Source organism: Hippocampus zosterae, chromosome 11 (genome assembly GCF_025434085.1).
Source record: "Hippocampus zosterae strain Florida chromosome 11, ASM2543408v3, whole genome shotgun sequence".
Taxonomy (NCBI): Eukaryota; Metazoa; Chordata; class Actinopteri; order Syngnathiformes; family Syngnathidae; genus Hippocampus; species Hippocampus zosterae.
The window spans coordinates 23,766,446-23,786,263 of NC_067461.1; the positions used below are offsets into that span (position 1 = coordinate 23,766,446).

The 19,818-nt window shown below is 39.0% G+C and overlaps 1 long non-coding RNA gene across 1 annotated transcript; it reads right to left on the reverse strand.

The window, feature by feature from the left end:
• Positions 1–1,487: 1,487 nt before the first annotated feature.
• On the reverse strand, positions 1,488–10,371 carry LOC127610739 (uncharacterized). The gene is made up of 5 exons (XR_007965009.1): positions 10,158–10,371; positions 8,666–8,852; positions 6,986–7,172; positions 5,306–5,492; positions 1,488–1,782 (listed from the first exon to the last, which is right to left on the reverse strand). It is a non-coding gene; the product is annotated as an uncharacterized LOC127610739 (long non-coding RNA).
• Between the last annotated feature and the right edge of the window lie 9,447 nt (positions 10,372–19,818).

Here is a 19,818-nt window from a genome sequence, read left to right on the forward strand (position 1 = left end):
CTTCAACAAGTATTTAGTTCAGGATGACTTCCTGAAGCCTAAATGAGCATTAATTTGACCACACATCTCATTCCTATGAAGATACATTCAAACTCAGAAAACGTGCTCAGCTCGGCCTGAAAATGCATTTAAAGCAATAAAAATTCAAATTGAGTGTCACGCCTAAACCAAAGGACTTATGCACACATTTCAACATGTATTTAGTTCAGGTTGGCCTCCTGAAGCCTAAGTGAGCATTCATTTGACACTCAACTCATTCCTATGAAGATACATTCAAAGTCAAAAAACCTGCTCAACTCGGCCTGAAAATGCATTTAAAGCAATAAAAACTCAAATTGAGTGTCACGCCTAAACCAAAGGACTTATGCACACACTTCAAAATGTATTTTGTTCAGGATTACCCCCTGAAGCCTAAATGAGCATTAATTTGACCACACAACTCATTCCTATGAAGATACATTCAAATTCAAAAAACATGCTCAACACGGCCTGAAAATGCATTTAAAGCAATAAAAACTCAAATTGAGTGTCACACCTAAACCAAAGGACTTATGCACACATTTCAAAATGTATTTAGTTCAGGTTGACCTCCTGAAGCCTAAATTAGCATTAATTTGACCACATAACTCATTCATATGAAGATACATTCAAACTCAGAAAACGTGCTCAACTCGGCCTGAAAATGCATTTAAAGCAATAAAAACTCAAATTGAGTGTCACGCCTAAACCAAAGGACTTATGCACACATTTCAACATGTATTTAGTTCAGGTTGACCTCCTGAAGCCTAAATGAGCATTAATTTGACTACACAACTCATTCCTATGAAGATACATTCCAAGTCAAAAAACGTGCTCAACTCGGCCTGAAAATGCATTTAAAGCAATAAAAACTCAAATTGAGTGTCACGCCTAAACCAAAGGACTTATGCACACACTTCAACATGTATTTTGTTCAGGATGACCCCCTGAAGCCTAAATCACCATTAATTTGATCACACAACTCATTCCTATGAAGATACATTCCAAGTCAAAAAACATGCTCAACTCGGCCTGAAAATGCATTTAGAGCAGTTAAACTCAAATTGAGTGTCACGCCTAAACCAAAGGACTTATGCACACATTTCAACATGTATTTAGTTTAGGTTTACCTCCTGAAGCCTAAATGACCATTAATTTGACTACACAACTCATTCCTATGAAGATACATTCAAACTCAAAAAACGTGCTCAACTCGGTCTGAAATGCATATAAAGCAATAAAAACTCAAATTGAGTGTCACGCCTAAACCAAAGGACTTATGCACACAATTTAACATGAATTTTGTTCAGGATAACCCCCTGAAGCCTAAATCACCATTAATTTGATCACACAACTCATTCCTATGAAGATACATTTAAACTCAGAAAACTTGCTCAACTCGGACTCAAAATGCATTTAAAGCAATAAAAACTCAAATTGAGTGTCACGCCTAAACCAAAGGACTTATGCACACATTTCAACATGTATTTAGTTCAGGTTTACCTCCTGAAGCCTAAATGAGCATTAATTTGACTACACAACTCATTCCTATGAAGATACATTCCAAGTCAAAAAACGTGCTCAACTCGGCCTGAAAATGCATTTAAAGCAATAAAAACTCAAATTGAGTGTCACGCCTAAACCAAAGGACTTATGCACACACTTCAACATGTATTTTGTTCAGGATGACCCCCTGAAGCCTAAATCACCATTAATTTGATCACACAACTCATTCCTATGAAGATACATTCAAACTCAAAAAACCTGCTCAACTCGGCCTAAAAATGCATTAAAATCAATAGAAACTCAAATTGAGTGTCACGCCTAAACCAAAGGACGTATGCACACATTTCAACATGTATTTAGTTTAGGTTTACCTCCTGAAGCCTAAATGACCATTAATTTGACTACACAACTCATTCCTATGAAGATACATTCAAACTCAAAAAACGTGCTCAACTCGGTCTGAAATGCATATAAAGCAATAAAAACTCAAATTGAGTGTCACGCCTAAACCAAAGGACTTATGCACACAATTTAACATGTATTTTGTTCAGGATGACCCCCTGAAGCCTAAATCGCCATTAATTTGATCACACAACTCATTCCTATGAAGATACATTCCAAGTAAAAAAACATGCTCAACTCGGCCTGAAAATGCATTTAAAGCAATAAAAACTCTAATTGAGTGTCACACCTAAACCAAAGGACTTATGCATACATTTCAACATGTATTTAGTTCAGGTTGACCTCCTGAAGCCTAAATGAGCATTAATTTGACTACACAACTCATTCCTATGAAGATACATTCCAAGTCAAAAAACATGCTCAACTCAGCCTGAAAATGCATTTAAAGCAATACAACTCAAATTGAGTGTCACGCCTAAACCAAAGGACTTATGAACACATTTCAACATGTATTTAGTTCAGGTTGACCTCCTGAAGCCTAAATGAGCATTAATTTGACTACACAACTCATTCCTATGAAGATACATTCCAAGTCAAAAAACGTGCTCAACTCGGCCTGAAAATGCATTTAAAGCAATAAAAACTCAAATTGAGTGTCACGCCTAAACCAAAGGACTTATGCACACACTTCAACATGTATTTTGTTCAGGATGACCCCCTGAAGCCTAAATCACCATTAATTTGATCACACAACTCATTCCTATGAAGATACATTCCAAGTCAAAAAACATGCTCAACTCGGCCTGAAAATGCATTTAGAGCAGTTAAACTCAAATTGAGTGTCACGCCTAAACCAAAAGAATTATGCATACACTTTAACATGTATTTTGTTCAGGATGATCCCCTGAAGCCTAAATTAAGCCTTAATTTGACCACACAAATCATTCCAATGAAGATACATTCAAACTCAGAAAACATGCTCAGCTTGGCCTGAAAGTGATTGAGTGTCACGCCTAAACCAAAGGACTTATGCACTTACTTCAACAAGTATTTAGTTCAGGATGACTTCCTGAAGCCTAAATGAGCATTAATTTGACCACACATCTCATTCCTATGAAGATACATTCAAACTCAGAAAACGTGCTCAGCTCAGCCTGAAAATGCATTTAAAGCAATAAAAACTCAAATTGAGTGTCACGCCTAAACCAAAGGACTTATGCACACATTTCAACATGTATTTAGTTCAGGTTGGCCTCCTGAAGCCTAAGTGAGCATTCATTTGACACTCAACTCATTCCTATGAAGATACATTCAAAGTCAAAAAACCTGCTCAACTCGGCCTGAAAATGCATTTAAAGCAATAAAAACTCAAATTGAGTGTCACGCCTAAACCAAAGGACTTATGCACACACTTCAAAATGTATTTTGTTCAGGATTACCCCCTGAAGCCTAAATGAGCATTAATTTGACCACACAACTCATTCCTATGAAGATACATTCAAATTCAAAAAACATGCTCAACACGGCCTGAAAATGCATTTAAAGCAATAAAAACTCAAATTGAGTGTCACACCTAAACCAAAGGACTTATGCACACATTTCAAAATGTATTTAGTTCAGGTTGACCTCCTGAAGCCTAAATTAGCATTAATTTGACCACATAACTCATTCATATGAAGATACATTCAAACTCAGAAAACGTGCTCAACTCGGCCTGAAAATGCATTTAAAGCAATAAAAACTCAAATTGAGTGTCACGCCTAAACCAAAGGACTTATGCACACATTTCAACATGTATTTAGTTCAGGTTGACCTCCTGAAGCCTAAATGAGCATTAATTTGACTACACAACTCATTCCTATGAAGATACATTCCAAGTCAAAAAACGTGCTCAACTCGGCCTGAAAATGCATTTAAAGCAATAAAAACTCAAATTGAGTGTCACGCCTAAACCAAAGGACTTGTGCACACACTTCAACATGTATTTTGTTCAGGATGACCCCCTGAAGCCTAAATCACCATTAATTTGATCACACAACTCATTCCTATGAAGATACATTCCAAGTCAAAAAACATGCTCAACTCGGCCTGAAAATGCATTTAGAGCAGTTAAACTCAAATTGAGTGTCACGCCTAAACCAAAGGACTTATGCACACATTTCAACATGTATTTAGTTTAGGTTTACCTCCTGAAGCCTAAATGACCATTAATTTGACTACACAACTCATTCCTATGAAGATACATTCAAACTCAAAAAACGTGCTCAACTCGGTCTGAAATGCATATAAAGCAATAAAAACTCAAATTGAGTGTCACGCCTAAACCAAAGGACTTATGCACACATTTCAAAATGTATTTAGTTCAGGTTGACCTCCTGAAGCCTAAATTAGCATTAATTTGACCACATAACTCATTCATATGAAGATACATTCAAACTCAGAAAACGTGCTCAACTCGGCCTGAAAATGCATTTAAAGCAATAAAAACTCAAATTGAGTGTCACGCCTAAACCAAAGGACTTATGCACACATTTCAACATGTATTTAGTTCAGGTTGACCTCCTGAAGCCTAAATGAGCATTAATTTGACTACACAACTCATTCCTATGAAGATACATTCCAAGTCAAAAAACGTGCTCAACTCGGCCTGAAAATGCATTTAAAGCAATAAAAACTCAAATTGAGTGTCACGCCTAAACCAAAGGACTTATGCACACACTTCAACATGTATTTTGTTCAGGATGACCCCCTGAAGCCTAAATCACCATTAATTTGATCACACAACTCATTCCTATGAAGATACATTCCAAGTCAAAAAACATGCTCAACTCGGCCTGAAAATGCATTTAGAGCAGTTAAACTCAAATTGAGTGTCACGCCTAAACCAAAGGACTTATGCACACATTTCAACATGTATTTAGTTTAGGTTTACCTCCTGAAGCCTAAATGACCATTAATTTGACTACACAACTCATTCCTATGAAGATACATTCAAACTCAAAAAACGTGCTCAACTCGGTCTGAAATGCATATAAAGCAATAAAAACTCAAATTGAGTGTCACGCCTAAACCAAAGGACTTATGCACACAATTTAACATGAATTTTGTTCAGGATAACCCCCTGAAGCCTAAATCACCATTAATTTGATCACACAACTCATTCCTATGAAGATACATTTAAACTCAGAAAACGTGCTCAACTCGGACTCAAAATGCATTTAAAGCAATAAAAACTCAAATTGAGTGTCACGCCTAAACCAAAGGACTTATGCACACATTTCAACATGTATTTAGTTCAGGTTTACCTCCTGAAGCCTAAATGAGCATTAATTTGACTACACAACTCATTCCTATGAAGATACATTCCAAGTCAAAAAACGTGCTCAACTCGGCCTGAAAATGCATTTAAAGCAATAAAAACTCAAATTGAGTGTCACGCCTAAACCAAAGGACTTATGCACACACTTCAACATGTATTTTGTTCAGGATGACCCCCTGAAGCCTAAATCACCATTAATTTGATCACACAACTCATTCCTATGAAGATACATTCAAACTCAAAAAACCTGCTCAACTCGGCCTAAAAATGCATTAAAATCAATAGAAACTCAAATTGAGTGTCACGCCTAAACCAAAGGACGTATGCACACATTTCAACATGTATTTAGTTTAGGTTTACCTCCTGAAGCCTAAATGACCATTAATTTGACTACACAACTCATTCCTATGAAGATACATTCAAACTCAAAAAACGTGCTCAACTCGGTCTGAAATGCATATAAAGCAATAAAAACTCAAATTGAGTGTCACGCCTAAACCAAAGGACTTATGCACACAATTTAACATGTATTTTGTTCAGGATGACCCCCTGAAGCCTAAATCGCCATTAATTTGATCACACAACTCATTCCTATGAAGATACATTCCAAGTAAAAAAACATGCTCAACTCGGCCTGAAAATGCATTTAAAGCAATAAAAACTCTAATTGAGTGTCACACCTAAACCAAAGGACTTATGCATACATTTCAACATGTATTTAGTTCAGGTTGACCTCCTGAAGCCTAAATGAGCATTAATTTGACTACACAACTCATTCCTATGAAGATACATTCCAAGTCAAAAAACATGCTCAACTCAGCCTGAAAATGCATTTAAAGCAATACAACTCAAATTGAGTGTCACGCCTAAACCAAAGGACTTATGAACACATTTCAACATGTATTTAGTTCAGGTTGACCTCCTGAAGCCTAAATGAGCATTAATTTGACTACACAACTCATTCCTATGAAGATACATTCCAAGTCAAAAAACGTGCTCAACTCGGCCTGAAAATGCATTTAAAGCAATAAAAACTCAAATTGAGTGTCACGCCTAAACCAAAGGACTTATGCACACACTTCAACATGTATTTTGTTCAGGATGACCCCCTGAAGCCTAAATCACCATTAATTTGATCACACAACTCATTCCTATGAAGATACATTCCAAGTCAAAAAACATGCTCAACTCGGCCTGAAAATGCATTTAGAGCAGTTAAACTCAAATTGAGTGTCACGCCTAAACCAAAAGAATTATGCATACACTTTAACATGTATTTTGTTCAGGATGATCCCCTGAAGCCTAAATTAAGCCTTAATTTGACCACACAAATCATTCCTATGAAGATACATTCAAACTCAAAAAACGTGCTCAACTCGGTCTGAAATGCATATAAAGCAATAAAAACTCAAATTGAGTGTCACGCCTAAACCAAAGGACTTATGCACACAATTTAACATGAATTTTGTTCAGGATAACCCCCTGAAGCCTAAATCACCATTAATTTGATCACACAACTCATTCCTATGAAGATACATTTAAACTCAGAAAACGTGCTCAACTCGGACTCAAAATGCATTTAAAGCAATAAAAACTCAAATTGAGTGTCACGCCTAAACCAAAGGACTTATGCACACATTTCAACATGTATTTAGTTCAGGTTTACCTCCTGAAGCCTAAATGAGCATTAATTTGACTACACAACTCATTCCTATGAAGATACATTCCAAGTCAAAAAACGTGCTCAACTCGGCCTGAAAATGCATTTAAAGCAATAAAAACTCAAATTGAGTGTCACGCCTAAACCAAAGGACTTATGCACACACTTCAACATGTATTTTGTTCAGGATGACCCCCTGAAGCCTAAATCACCATTAATTTGATCACACAACTCATTCCTATGAAGATACATTCAAACTCAAAAAACCTGCTCAACTCGGCCTAAAAATGCATTAAAATCAATAGAAACTCAAATTGAGTGTCACGCCTAAACCAAAGGACGTATGCACACATTTCAACATGTATTTAGTTTAGGTTTACCTCCTGAAGCCTAAATGACCATTAATTTGACTACACAACTCATTCCTATGAAGATACATTCAAACTCAAAAAACGTGCTCAACTCGGTCTGAAATGCATATAAAGCAATAAAAACTCAAATTGAGTGTCACGCCTAAACCAAAGGACTTATGCACACAATTTAACATGTATTTTGTTCAGGATGACCCCCTGAAGCCTAAATCGCCATTAATTTGATCACACAACTCATTCCTATGAAGATACATTCCAAGTAAAAAAACATGCTCAACTCGGCCTGAAAATGCATTTAAAGCAATAAAAACTCTAATTGAGTGTCACACCTAAACCAAAGGACTTATGCATACATTTCAACATGTATTTAGTTCAGGTTGACCTCCTGAAGCCTAAATGAGCATTAATTTGACTACACAACTCATTCCTATGAAGATACATTCCAAGTCAAAAAACATGCTCAACTCAGCCTGAAAATGCATTTAAAGCAATACAACTCAAATTGAGTGTCACGCCTAAACCAAAGGACTTATGAACACATTTCAACATGTATTTAGTTCAGGTTGACCTCCTGAAGCCTAAATGAGCATTAATTTGACTACACAACTCATTCCTATGAAGATACATTCCAAGTCAAAAAACGTGCTCAACTCGGCCTGAAAATGCATTTAAAGCAATAAAAACTCAAATTGAGTGTCACGCCTAAACCAAAGGACTTATGCACACACTTCAACATGTATTTTGTTCAGGATGACCCCCTGAAGCCTAAATCACCATTAATTTGATCACACAACTCATTCCTATGAAGATACATTCCAAGTCAAAAAACATGCTCAACTCGGCCTGAAAATGCATTTAGAGCAGTTAAACTCAAATTGAGTGTCACGCCTAAACCAAAAGAATTATGCATACACTTTAACATGTATTTTGTTCAGGATGATCCCCTGAAGCCTAAATTAAGCCTTAATTTGACCACACAAATCATTCCTATGAAGATACATTCAAACTCAAAAAACGTGCTCAACTCGGTCTGAAATGCATATAAAGCAATAAAAACTCAAATTGAGTGTCACGCCTAAACCAAAGGACTTATGCACACAATTTAACATGAATTTTGTTCAGGATAACCCCCTGAAGCCTAAATCACCATTAATTTGATCACACAACTCATTCCTATGAAGATACATTTAAACTCAGAAAACTTGCTCAACTCGGACTCAAAATGCATTTAAAGCAATAAAAACTCAAATTGAGTGTCACGCCTAAACCAAAGGACTTATGCACACATTTCAACATGTATTTAGTTCAGGTTTACCTCCTGAAGCCTAAATGAGCATTAATTTGACTACACAACTCATTCCTATGAAGATACATTCCAAGTCAAAAAACGTGCTCAACTCGGCCTGAAAATGCATTTAAAGCAATAAAAACTCAAATTGAGTGTCACGCCTAAACCAAAGGACTTATGCACACACTTCAACATGTATTTTGTTCAGGATGACCCCCTGAAGCCTAAATCACCATTAATTTGATCACACAACTCATTCCTATGAAGATACATTCAAACTCAAAAAACCTGCTCAACTCGGCCTAAAAATGCATTAAAATCAATAGAAACTCAAATTGAGTGTCACGCCTAAACCAAAGGACGTATGCACACATTTCAACATGTATTTAGTTTAGGTTTACCTCCTGAAGCCTAAATGACCATTAATTTGACTACACAACTCATTCCTATGAAGATACATTCAAACTCAAAAAACGTGCTCAACTCGGTCTGAAATGCATATAAAGCAATAAAAACTCAAATTGAGTGTCACGCCTAAACCAAAGGACTTATGCACACAATTTAACATGTATTTTGTTCAGGATGACCCCCTGAAGCCTAAATCGCCATTAATTTGATCACACAACTCATTCCTATGAAGATACATTCCAAGTAAAAAAACATGCTCAACTCGGCCTGAAAATGCATTTAAAGCAATAAAAACTCTAATTGAGTGTCACACCTAAACCAAAGGACTTATGCATACATTTCAACATGTATTTAGTTCAGGTTGACCTCCTGAAGCCTAAATGAGCATTAATTTGACTACACAACTCATTCCTATGAAGATACATTCCAAGTCAAAAAACATGCTCAACTCAGCCTGAAAATGCATTTAAAGCAATACAACTCAAATTGAGTGTCACGCCTAAACCAAAGGACTTATGAACACATTTCAACATGTATTTAGTTCAGGTTGACCTCCTGAAGCCTAAATGAGCATTAATTTGACTACACAACTCATTCCTATGAAGATACATTCAAACTCAAAAAACGTGCTCAACTCGGTCTGAAATGCATATAAAGCAATAAAAACTCAAATTGAGTGTCACGCCTAAACCAAAGGACTTATGCACACAATTTAACATGTATTTTGTTCAGGATGACCCCCTGAAGCCTAAATCGCCATTAATTTGATCACACAACTCATTCCTATGAAGATACATTCCAAGTAAAAAAACATGCTCAACTCGGCCTGAAAATGCATTTAAAGCAATAAAAACTCTAATTGAGTGTCACACCTAAACCAAAGGACTTATGCATACATTTCAACATGTATTTAGTTCAGGTTGACCTCCTGAAGCCTAAATGAGCATTAATTTGACTACACAACTCATTCCTATGAAGATACATTCCAAGTCAAAAAACATGCTCAACTCAGCCTGAAAATGCATTTAAAGCAATACAACTCAAATTGAGTGTCACGCCTAAACCAAAGGACTTATGAACACATTTCAACATGTATTTAGTTCAGGTTGACCTCCTGAAGCCTAAATGAGCATTAATTTGACTACACAACTCATTCCTATGAAGATACATTCCAAGTCAAAAAACGTGCTCAACTCGGCCTGAAAATGCATTTAAAGCAATAAAAACTCAAATTGAGTGTCACGCCTAAACCAAAGGACTTATGCACACACTTCAACATGTATTTTGTTCAGGATGACCCCCTGAAGCCTAAATCACCATTAATTTGATCACACAACTCATTCCTATGAAGATACATTCCAAGTCAAAAAACATGCTCAACTCGGCCTGAAAATGCATTTAGAGCAGTTAAACTCAAATTGAGTGTCACGCCTAAACCAAAGGACTTATGCACACATTTCAACATGTATTTAGTTTAGGTTTACCTCCTGAAGCCTAAATGACCATTAATTTGACTACACAACTCATTCCTATGAAGATACATTCAAACTCAAAAAACGTGCTCAACTCGGTCTGAAATGCATATAAAGCAATAAAAACTCAAATTGAGTGTCACGCCTAAACCAAAGGACTTATGCACACAATTTAACATGAATTTTGTTCAGGATAACCCCCTGAAGCCTAAATCACCATTAATTTGATCACACAACTCATTCCTATGAAGATACATTTAAACTCAGAAAACGTGCTCAACTCGGACTCAAAATGCATTTAAAGCAATAAAAACTCAAATTGAGTGTCACGCCTGAACCAAAGGACTTATGCACACATTTCAACATGTATTTAGTTCAGGTTGACCTCCTGAAGCCTAAATGACCATTTATTTGACTACACAACTCGTTCCTATGAAGATACATTCAAACTCAGAAAACGTGCTCAACTCGTTCTGAAAAGGCATTTAAAGCAATAAAAACTCAAATTGAGTGTCACGCCTAAACCAAAGGACTTATGCACACATTTCAACATGTATTTAGTTCAGGTTGGCCTCCTGAAGCCTAAGTGAGCATTAATTTGACACTCAACTCATTCCTATGAAGATACATTCAAACTCAAAAAACCTGCTCAACTCGGCCTAAAAATGCATTAAAATCAATAGAAACTCAAATTGAGTGTCACGCCTAAACCAAAGGACGTATGCACACACTTCAACATGTATTTTGTTCAGGATGACCCCCTGAAGCCTAAATCACCATTAATTTGATCACACAACTCATTCCTATGAAGATACATTCAAACTCAGAAACGCGCTCAACTCGGCCTGAAAATGCATTTAAAGCAATAAAAACTGAAATTGAGTGTCACGCCTAAACCAAAGGACTTATGCACACATTTCAACATGTATTTAGGTCAGGTTGACCTCCTGAAGCCTAAAAGACCATTAATTTGATCACACAACTCATTCCTATGAAGATGCATTCAAACTCAGAATACGTGCTCAACTTGGCCAGAAAATGCATTTAACGCAATAAAAACTCAAATTGAGTGTCACGCCTAAACCAAAGGACTTATGCACACAATTCAACATGAATTTTGTTCAGGATAACCCCCTGAAGCCTAAATCACCATTAATTTGATCACACAACTCATTCCTATGAAGATACATTCAAACTCGGAAAGCATGCTCGGCTCGGCCTGAAAATGCATTTAAAGCAAGAAAAACTCAAATTGAGTGTCACGCCTAAACCAAAAGACTTATGCACACATTTCAACATGTATTTAGTTCAGGTTGACTTCCTGAAGCCTAAATGAGCATTAATTTGATCACACAACTCATTCCTATGAAGATACATTCAAACTCAGAAAACGTGCTCAACTCGGCCTGAAAATTCATTTAAAGCAATAAAAACTCAAATTGAGTGTCACGCCTCAACCAAAAGACTTATGCACACATTTCAACATGTATTTAGTTCAGATGGCCTCCTGTAGCCTAAATGAGCATTAATTTGATCACAAAACTCATTCCTATTAAAAAACATTAAAAACGAGCTCAGCTCAGACTGAAACTGCACTTAAAGCAATAAAAACTGAAATTGAGTATAGTCATGTTACCCGGGTTGAGTTATAATTAGTTCAAGAACAAAGAGTCATGGAATAATTGGCTGAAGAGTACAGTTATACAGTCATATAAATGAAAACGGTATCAGGCCTGGGAGACAATATCGGATTTTGGTCAGTAAAAGGCGACACAGAACATAACATGATTCAAGACATCTTTCGAAAACCTTCTCAACTCGGCCTGAAAATGCATTTAACGCAATAAAAACTCAAAATGAGTGTCACGCCTAAACCAAAGGACCTATGCCCAAATTTCTACATTTATTTAGTTCAGGATGACCTCCTGAAGCCTAAAAGACCATTAATTTGATCACATAACTCATTCCTATGAAGATAGATTCAAACTCAAAAAACGTGCTCAACTCGGCCTGAAAATTTATATAAAGCAATAATAACTCTAATTGAGTGTCACGCCTAAACCAAACGACTTATGCATACATTTCAACATGTATTTAGTTCAGGTTGACCCCCTGAAGCCTAAATGAGCATTAATTTGACTACACAACTCATTCCTATGAACATACATTCCAAGTCAAAAAACGTGCTCAACTCGGCCTGAAAATGCATTTAAAGCAATACAACTCAAATTGAGTGTCACGCCTAAACCAAAGGACTTATGCACACATTTCAACATGTATTTAGTTCAGGTTGGCCTCCTGAAGCCTAAGTGAGCATTAATTTGACACTCAACTCATTCCTATGAAGATACATTCAAACTCAAAAAACCTGCTCAACTCGGCCTGAAAATGCATTTAAAGCAATAAAAACTCAAATTGAGTGTCACGCCTAAACCAAAGGACTTATGCACACATTTCAACATGTATTTAGTTCAGGTTGGCCTCCTGAAGCCTAAGTGAGCATTAATTTGACACTCAACTCATTCCTATGAAGATACATTCAAACTCAAAAAACTGCTCAACTCGGCCTGAAAATGCATTAAAATCAATAGAAACTCAAATTGAGTGTCACGCCTAAACCAAAGGACTTATGCACACATTTCAACATGTATTTAGTTCAGGTTGACCTCCTGAAGCCTAAAAGACCATTAATTTGATCACACAATGAAAATGAAAATCACAATGTTATTGGAGATGGTTTGGAGAGAAGTGCTAAGAATGACTTGGCCCGAAGAACTAATTGATAGTTTTTATTGTTATATAAATTGATTAAGGTAAACACCAAGAGTGAATGGTATATTAAGATATTTTGTGATATTTTCTTTAATCAATGTATTTCTTCTCAGTGAAAAAACTGCTTTGAGATGATTGCATGACTTGGTGACTTGCTTGCCTAAGCAATTTCAGAGATGGACTCTGGAGCCTGCTTTGATGACTTCAGAGATAAACTATTTAGCCTGCCTTGACGACTTCATAGTCTGCTTTCTTTGAATTGTCAAAACTTGATTGAGATCAATGCCACTTGATTATAAAAGGAGGGGAGCGATGCTCCTCAGCAGAGTCCGCTATGGGTTGCCGTACAAACGCCTAGCTCGTATTGAAGCTCACTCTGCTGAGGGTGTTGGCTCTCCACCCTACTGGCAGACGGTAAGAGTTCTTTAGCTTCATACAACTTGTTTGAACTGTGTTATCATTTCTGTGTGGGACCAATAAAGTGCCTATTGTTGGTAGCCAGAAGTGTCTTGTCGTTATTTCTGAGTGCCTATCTCCGACGATCCTTTATAAAACTTGATATTCATTCAAATTGAGTATCAGAAGTGTTTCAAAACATTTTTGGCGTTGTCGGCAGGATCACTGGAGAATACATTCAGAAATGGCTTGTTTTGCTAGAAAAATGGCTTGTTGTTTTGTTAGAAAAACTGTGAAAGGAGAGGAAGTGTCTCCTAAGGAGGATTGCGTTTCCGGATGGGAAAGCAATGAGTTTAGGGAAATAGGGAAACTCCTTAGACGGTACGGAGGACGCCCCAAGCCGTGGATGGGAGCATTTCCTTCGGCTTCTCCACCACTGATTAAGGATATACTCAGCAAGGTGGAGATAAAAGAGAAAGCCCCGCTAAAAGGGATTCGTGAGATGTTGTGGATTTGTGCTGAAGCTTGGGAAGAAAGCTCAAAGGCTTTGGATAAAGAATGTGCTTCAGAGTTATTAAAAGATAAAAAGATAACTGAATTAGAGGAAAAAATTAAAACGCTTGAATCAGACAGAGAAAAAGCGCAAGGAATGTTAGAAAAATCAGTTTCTTACATTTCTCAATTGGTACGAGAAAAAGGTAACAAAAAACCACGCCAAGCTCACCCGAAACAGGTCCGCTCTTTTACCATGGAGTTGCCCGAGAGTTGGGAACCAGAAGGGTGGAGCGGAGACTTGTGGGGAGATGGCGATGGAGAAATGACATACGGCGGCGAGATGAAACCTCAGCAGTTGTATCCAAATTTGAACCATGTAAAAATACAACCCATCACCTGCAGGCGGGAAGAGAAACGGGTTGTTCCTCCTATATTTCAGGAAGAAAGAGATGCAAATGGTGTGGTGATAGTGGATGGGGAAGGAAACTCCATTATGCGAGCAACTCCGCAGCCACAGCCCCCACCACGAACAGTAACAATGGAAGATTTTTCACAAGAAGAAATTGCTCATTTGACAACAAAATATAGACAAAAACAGGGAGAACCTACTGATGCCTGGATAAGGCGAATGTTTGAAGAAGGAGCAGATTCTGTAGGGCTTGATGCAAGGGACTATTTGCGCTTCGGTGGTCTTAACAATGACTCGCACCTGAATACTGAATATAGAGCATTGGACCGAGAATTGCGAGACATGGACCGGATGACATTATTTACCCTATACGCACTGGCCGCACAAGCGGTGTACCCCACTTGGCATGACTGGCCTGAGGTCAAAGGCCAATGGTCGACTATGCGTGATGCGATACATCGTATGGGAAGATTGTGCACTCGCGAAGCCATCTCACGGGCAGGCCATGCTTTTATTGATGACTCACCCATACCAAAAGTGGTGCGAGATGCAATGATTAGAGACGCTCCTTCTCATTACAGATCAGCAGTACTCACCATCTTGCTAGGAGCAGCTGAGAACAGTTTCGGTGATGTTAAAACGCGCCTAATGGAATTGGCGACTTTGGGAGACTGGGGAGACGCAACACGCCCTCCCCGACCTGAACCAAAGAATTATAGGTCAGAAAAAGAGGAGAAAAAGACAAACTCAAAGTCATCTGAAGGGGGAGGGAACCGACGGGAAATGTGGAGGGCACTGATAGCAGCGGGAGTGCCGGCAGACGAAATTGACAGGCTACCCACTAGTGCCCTAGCCGCGAAATGTAAACAACGCGGATTGAAAGTCAGTTGTTTGAGTATGGGAACCAACAAAAATGAAAGAAAATCAGACATTGCACAACTAGCGATTCTCTTAAAAGAGATGGTATCGCCGGGAGTGCGGCCAACAGCCCATCCCCTTGAAACCTCCAGAGAGGAAGAGGATGAAGAAGAAAGTACAGATTCAGATGAAGACATGCTGGTAGATATCAGAGGTCCCAGCTATGTCGCAGCAGTAAAGAAGGGGCGAGCAAAGCCTAAAAACACGGGAAAGAATAAGGACAGGAAATCACGAACTTTTAATCTCCTCAACTAGGATGAATGCCAAACTCAGTCAACCAGCCAGAGTCAAATCGTCCACCGTTGGTCAGTAGGGGATATCCGACCCCACGTCCAACTTGAAATTTATTGGAACAATTCGGTACAAAAAGTAATGGCACTGGTTGACACAGGAGCGGAGGCCTCATTGATTTATGGAAACCCTGACAAAATGAAGGGTGAAATAATTCCTTTAAGGGGATTGGGAGGACAAGTGGTGAAAGGAAAAGCCGTTGCCTCCCATTAAAAATCGGAAAGATGCCGATACAAAAATTTGAGGTCGTTGTGACACCTATCCCAGAGTGGATAGTTGGAATGAACATTCTGGCTGGAATGACTTTGCATTTGAAAATGGGAAAATTCCAATTCCGAACAGTAACGGAAACTGAGATACGAACGATTTTGGTAGGAAAGGTAAAAATGGCACCATTTCCCATACCTGAAGCCACAGAAACAGTCTCCCTTAAACAATATCGAATTCCGGGGGGACAAGAAGAGATCACTGCTACCATCAAAGAATATTTGGAAGCAGGTGTGCTGAAGCCGGTAACCACAAAGTGGAACAACCCCTTGTGGCCGGTAAGGAAATCAGACAATACATGGCGAGTGACCGTTGATTACCGACAATTGAACAACCGACCTGTGGGGTCAGGAGTGACTCCTTTGATTCGAATGATTTCAAATCAAGAACCTGTAATGGTCACAGATAGTATTAAAATGTGGAAAATTGACCCAGAGGCTGAAATTCCCGTCAGAGCCACGCCTGGCTCTGCCGGACTTGATTTGCGAACTTTGGCACCTGTAACACTCCTCCCTCATGAAATTCAAATTGTTAAAACAGGGTTGGGTCTGCAGTGCCCGAAAGGCACTTACGGTCACATCCTTCCTCGGAGTGGCCTGTCACTGAAAGGCCTCACCATCCAGGCAGGAGCGATAGATGCAGACTATCAAGGAGAACTGGGAGTAGTGTGCAAACTACTCTCAGACCAACCCTTGGTTTTGGAAAAAGGAGCTAAAATAGCACAGAAAAGCGTTGGCGCGGAGTGCCGATGCGGATTTGGAGCTGGGAGTCGCGGCTTGGAGTTTGAAGCGGATTATGTGGGACAGGAGAAGTGAACTAATCTCTTTTCGTCAATGGACGCTACAGCTTCGTGTTTGCTTTCAAAACTTTGCTTGTAGCAGACGTGTGCACATTTTTCAGCATGATGTCTCTGATCCAATGGTGAAAGGACACTTTGATCCTCTCCTCTTTCATCTATAACTGCTTCAGACAACAAAGTGTATGCAGAAAAGTGGTGAAGATTGCACGACTGTCTCTGTCCTATGTGTTGTCTTGTGTTATTTTTTTTGTTATTTTGACTTCAAAATGGCGCCGCGAGAGTGGCTGCCTTTCCAGCAGCTCCTATTTTTTTGTTGTTCTACTTCTTCCTTTCATAACTTTGCTGCTGTGAATCTGGAATTTCTCCATTGCGAGACTAATAAAGGTTTTCTTAATCTTTTTCTTAATCTTCTTAATCTTAATCTTAAATGTACCCATAAACAAATGCTATATGCGAGAGAACTAATCATGTTTTTTTTTGTTATTTAGTGTTTTTTGTTACAGCTTGGAGAATTAATGCATTGGTGGGAGTTGCTGATCGGGAGACCTGCTAAAACCGGACGAGACCATGGACCTCATTGGGCGCCGCGACACTGGAGGTGTCGTCTGCTGGGTCATCTGCCTCCTTGCCGTTGGTGCCATGGTCCAGCCCTCCTGGGGGATGACAGAGGGCTGAACCTGCAGGACAAGTCAAGAAGCTAGATCTATACAACTTGACGGTATCCTACAGAATATCACTTGTAATCAGCCGAGAGTGATGTGTGACCTCGACATCCTTGAAGTGATCAAGGGAAGCATGGTGACAGTCACCGCCCTGGACACGTCATGTAAACTGAACGCCACGGTGTTCTTTCATGGTGGGGACTGGTACTACGATGAAAAAAACGAATGCGACCCTAATCATCAGGGATCAAACTGGACAATAGTGGCGGATGAAGACTTCATCATCGGAGACAGCGAACCTATTGGGCACAATACCCGTGGGTATCCGGTGAGAGTGATTCCTCGAAAGCTACCGCCGACCATACCTTTGACACACTTGTCCCCCATTTTGGATACCTGCACAAACCTTGCACAGGCAACAATCGAAACGAGAGTATTTTGGACAATCCACTTTCCCCCGATTCCGAAGTGTGGACGAAAGAAGGGAGCTTGGTATGATACTTTGTTGGGGGGAACGGGCACGGTGTTGGGATTTGCAAATGCGGCTGATAATGAAGTAACTTGAACAATGTTGTCTAATACTGGAGAACATTCGGCTAGAGCCCTACATCAAGTAGGGGTTTGGCTTCCCACTTCCTTGGTGGGGCAAAAAGAAAATGCGGAATTATGGAAAACAGTGTTTAATTGGGAAATTAATTTATGGGGAGAAGCACAGAATGTGCTATGGAATTTGACTAAACAAGGTAATTGGACGGTATGCAGCATTCAAACCCTACATGCTGCAGCACAAAAAGAATCTTTTTTGAGAGTGGTAACTTCAGCGAATTTTCGAGAGTGGCGTAAGGTGTGGAATATACCTGATTTTTTATGGTTGAAATTACATCCAGAATACACCAAATGTGACCGAACTAAGTGTACAGGGTATTGGACCCAGTATAAAATGGCCACGATGAAAACGGTGTGTAAATACCAAGTTTTACCCGTCATAACACGGGATAGCTACTGGTTTCTCCATATGGAAGGAGACTGGTTTGAACCAAAAACGAACATGACCTTTAAATCAAATTTGTGCGACATGACCGATCAAGGGATGGCTTGTAGACTGCAACATGCGTATTCGAACCCGTGTTTAACCGACTCAGAGGCCTTACTTTGCGACTGGAAAAGGGAGCCAATCAGAGAGATGATGTGGCAGGTTGGACCGCACACTCTCAGTGTGGCTACACCTCGAAATAACTCGCAGGTACCTTCGGTTCCATTTGTAGGATGCCTTGGTAATGTACATCTGTGGCACTGGAGACACATGACGTATCGTTTGACCAATTACACAGAGTCCGGTAGATTAACTACGGTGCAGTGGGAAGTGCTTCACTCCCCCTGGAAAGTGTCTCTGGAACGTTTCAAATGCGCATTGGAAAGTTCTACGGACATACAAAACCTCATTAAGTCACATACGTCTAACATCTCCAGTCTCATGGTGTCGACCATGGTGGTAAAGGGGAAAGTAGTGCATGCTGCTAAAATGGTACAGCAGGCTTCGGCTCATCATTGGTGGGATATTTTTTCAGGAATGTCTTCAACCGCGCGTACCGTTTTTGTGCCGCCCTTGATCATTGCGCTAATTGCTATATGCGTGCTAACACTGTGTAATGTAGGATCTTGTTTTTATGTACGAAGAATTCGGAAAGAACTTAATAAGAAAATAAAACAAGTATCATATTATTGAATGAAAATGAAAATCACAATGTTATTGGAGATGGTTTGGAGAGAAGTGCTAAGAATGACTTGGCCCGAAGAACTAATTGATAGTTTTTATTGTTATATAAATTGATTAAGGTAAACACCAAGAGCGAATGGTATATTAAGATATTTTGTGATATTTTCTTTAATCAATGTATTTCTTCTCAGTGAAAAAACTGCTTTGAGATGATTGCATGACTTGGTGACTTGCTTGCCTAAGCAATTTCAGAGATGGACTCTGGAGCCTGCTTTGACGACTTCAGAGATAAACTATTTAGCCTGCCTTGACGACTTCATAGTCTGCTTTGTTTGAATTGTCAAAACTTGATTGAGATCAATGCCACTTGATTATAAAAGGAGGGGAGCGATGCTCCTCAGCAGAGTCGGCTATGGGTTACCGTACAAACGCCTAGCTCGTATTGAAGCTCACTCTGCTGAGGGTGTTTGCTCTCCACCCTACTGGCACACGGTAAGAGTTCTTTAGCTTCATACAACTTGTTTGAACTGTGTTATCATTTCTGTGTGGGACCAATAAAGTGCCTATTGTTGGTAGCCAGAAGTGTCTTGTCGTTATTTCTGAGTGCCTATCTCCGACAATCCTTTATAAAACTTGATATTCATTCAA